The 3,965-nt window shown below is 34.8% G+C and overlaps 1 non-coding gene across 1 annotated transcript; it reads left to right on the top strand.

Annotated features, from left to right (window-relative positions):
• Positions 1-3,267: 3,267 nt before the first annotated feature.
• Positions 3,268-3,405, top strand: LOC114636423. Its single transcript, XR_003713618.1, has one exon. It is a non-coding gene; the product is annotated as a small nucleolar RNA SNORA17 (small nucleolar RNA).
• The last annotated feature ends 560 nt before the right edge of the window (positions 3,406-3,965 follow it).

Below are 3,965 nucleotides of genomic sequence, written 5' to 3'. Positions count from 1 at the left end.
GAGAAGAACAAAGAAAAAAATCTAGCAATAAAAAGTAAATATAATATTAAAATTCATTTAATATAAAAAATAAATACAGACCAAAATTTAGAGTGAATTTTCTCTAGTCTCTAAATGGAGTCTTCCACATTTGGGAATAGTGAACTAAATCCTTTTTTTTTCTTTTTCTTTTTCTTCTTTTTTTTTTAAATCAGTTGACCTGTTACTGAGTTCTGTTCAGTCAAGAGGTTGCTGTCTCATAGCACTGTGTTCACTATAGACAATTTTCTACCAGAATCTGAAACATACACATACACTACCAGTTCAAAGGATTTGGAGTGTAAGTTCAGAAAAAAAGTACATCCACACTGGAATGGTGTATCTTAGTGAATTTACAAATCTGCCTTAGAGTCTCAAAGCTTCCAGATATTACCCATGTAGGAAAAACATATATTGCAGAAGTCAAGCAATTCGCTGTACTTGGTTACCATATCTGCAGTTAACACACAACTGTGATGGGGCAGTAGAAGTTAAGGAGTTCATTGGAATAAGGCTAGTGTTCTCTGCACTTTTTCTCTGATGATATTATTCCTTCTTTCCCATAGCAAATGATGCCCTGTTCTCCTAACTATGTTGTCATCTCTCTAACACTTCCTACCACTTCTTGCAAGGTTTCCAATATTCTTTTGAATTTAACTCTCCTTGGTCATCCAAGGAGTGACAAGTCAAAAATATCTAAATATCTACCTTTCCCTAGAAGTCCTCTTAATCTCTATTTTCTACAAATTTTAGTTCTATGAAATGAAAAGTAATTATTTTGGGGTATTCTTCTGTAGTTTTCATGTATCTTTGATCCCTGTGTAAGGCAAAGTTCAGAGATCCTCATCATTTTAATGATTTTTTCTTTAATTAGCAAATCCCCCAGGCTTTCAGTCATGGACATTCTCAAGTATTTTCTTTTTTATGTACTTTGAAACCTTTCCTTAAGAATGGGAGATGAGTCATTATTCTCTTGTCTTACATACTCTTCAATCAGCATTTTTATCTGAACCATTTCACTAATGTTTTCCCAATGGCTTGTATTACCTAAAATTGACTACAGTCACTCTGATGCATACAGATAATTGTTTCTTCAAACAATTACCTTAGGTTTTGTCATATATCACAGTTAAAGGCAATGATGCACTACATTGTGTTATAAAATAAGTATGTTTAAGAATCACAGATATGATGAATTTAAGTAATCTTGGTTTTTTCATTGTGTCACATGTCAAAAATCTCTAAATACCTTCTTTCCTAGAACTCACATTTATCTCCTTAAGGATGCTAAGTCATAATGCTGTACTTGAAGGATGTAAAATTGAATTAGATAATATCATAAGCAAAAGAGAATAGAAAATCTTGGGCTGTTTTCCATGTACTAATGATCTTTTTTGCTTTAGGGTTGGATAGGTAGAGGGCCAGATAGATAGAGATTATCTATATATCATCTACCTTTCTTTCTGTCTGTCTGTCTATTCACCATGTCTGCAATGAAAGCCCTAAAATCTGAGGTTTGCTAGCTTTATAAATAGTTGTATGACTGAAAATAAAGTCTCCAGGCTTATCAATGTTGTCAGTTATACACATCATAGCTTTCATGATGGCTACAACATCACACATCCTTTCCATTAAAAATTTTCTGAGAAATGAAGACAGTGAATATTCACAGAGATGGAAACATTGGAAGGAGAACAGGTTCATGTTTTGATCTTCTTACTGTTATGGTTAAGGATCACAATAACTGTATACAGTAAGCACAGACAAAAATGTCTCCCCATTTAGGTAAGAAGATGTCTGCACTAAAACTTCTGACATAATAAAGAAATTTTTTATTTTATTAAAAAATTCAAACAAACTTGTTTGACTGGGTTTTAAGTTGAGAAAGGGATATAGAGGAAAGGAATAAAATAAATTTTATTTCTTCCTCATGTTCCTCATCCATTTCTTCCTCTTCTTATTCTCTACATTCACCACTTTGTTTCCTTCTTGGGAGGCATTGTGATCTAGTTGAATGTATTTCTCAAGACAACAAGCATGTTAACATTACACACTGTATCCATACAGTTCATTCTATTGACAATTAAAGGAAAGAATTATGTAATTATTTCCCTAGTGTCTTAAAAATAACTTCTATGGAAGTCATTAACTCTACATCAGAAATCTTTAAAGAAAAAAGCATAGTCACAAAAATATCTTAATGTAATGTGCTTTCTATAAAGTTCAGGCAAACATAATGCCTAGTGGAGAAATATTGAGCATTTATACCTCAGATTATACAAAAGACCAAAATGTCACAAAAATATCTTAATGTAATGTGCTTTCGATAAAGTTCATGCAAACATAATGCTTAGTGGAGAAATATTGAGCATTTATACCTCAGATTATACAAAAGAACAAAATGTCCGTGGTTATATCTAAAACACTAGCACAAACACAACAAATATAGTAAGAAATGAGCAATGAAATGAATGAAAAAAATGTTTGCTAATAATATTAGTATACAAATTCATAAATCATGGAAATTCAACATAGATATTTGAAAGTAATTACAATAAAATCTCTACATACAGTGAGGATAGAAGAATAGAGAACATGTCTGTGCTCATACTAAGAATTGTTTTTTAAAAATGAATATGTTTATTGTCATCATGTCCTAAGATCATTATGTGTAGCATCAAAAGACAGAACATGATGTTTGGTCCACTGCAACTGAAATTAAAGGCAGCTGTGGAGTGGTTAAGGGCCCAGACTGCTCTTCCAGAGGTTCTGATTTTAATTTTCAGTACCAGCATGATGACTCACCACCATCCGTAATGGTATCAGATCCCATCTTCTGGTATTTGTGTGTGTGTGTGTGTGTGTGTGTCTATGTAAACACAGAGAACTCATGTATATTAAATAAATAAGTAATAAAAATGATATCTGTTGGTTATCTTATGAAGACTGAGAATCAAACCCATGTCTCTTTCAAGATAAACAAATGCCCTTCACCACTGGGCTTCCTTTCCTTTCCCATAAGTTAGATATAAATGGATATCATTTCCAGTTTGCTAATAAACTCAATGTAATGCTAATAATATTTCTGAAAGAGTTTTGAAAGTTGGCAAAAATCAATATAGAATTTATGGAGATCGACAAAGGACAGATTAACTAGGCAAATTGGAACCCTAGAAATGTGGCATTATATCTTCTGACTTCATTCCTCTCCGTTGTATAAAATTAGAGTAATCAAGACTATAGTGCACGCCTGCCTCCCAGAAGCATTGCAGGTGTGTACTTTGTGTCATATGAGTGTCAATAGGAGGGAGAGAAGAGAGAGGTTATGTCTATGCTCAGCTCACTGTCCTGACCTGTGAATGTCTGAATGATAAGTAGCCTAATATTCCCTGAAAGAGGTAAGTCTAAGATAGCCAGGCTAGCATGAGGCAAGAACAGAGTCTTCCAGAAAGGGAATCCAGAGATGAGAAGAAATCTTCCTATGACCAAGACTATGGGTATGAATGAGCCTGAAACACACAATAGTTTCAAGGGGCCACTAAGGTGGACAACATGGGGAATGAGCCCTCGGTGACCACCAAACGAGGCCCATGAGGCCAAGACAGAAAGATAGCCTAATAAAACCAACACACCAAGACCATAATGTTCGAGCAGGGCATAGCACAACTAAGACCACACCTGACATGACCCCAAACTCTCAAAAAGACCTGTGACATCTGAGAAATACTTAGATTGGGTGATTTGTGAGGAGAAGCAGCTGCAACAACCAAGCCTCTCACTTCTGCTTCCATGAGGTTTATGTTATGACCTGTATCACTGTGGGAGGATACTTATCATACTGATAACAGTAATAATCTGCCATATCTTCACACTCCAGTTTGCTGATGGTGAGAGAATAATCTGCCCCAGATCCACTACCACTGAACCTTGTTGGGACCCCATCTGCC

This window comes from Grammomys surdaster, unplaced genomic scaffold (genome assembly GCF_004785775.1).
Source record: "Grammomys surdaster isolate TR1022 unplaced genomic scaffold, NIH_TR_1.0 123970, whole genome shotgun sequence".
NCBI lineage: Eukaryota > Metazoa > Chordata > Mammalia > Rodentia > Muridae > Grammomys > Grammomys surdaster.
This window is presented reverse-complemented; position numbering and strand designations above follow the sequence as displayed.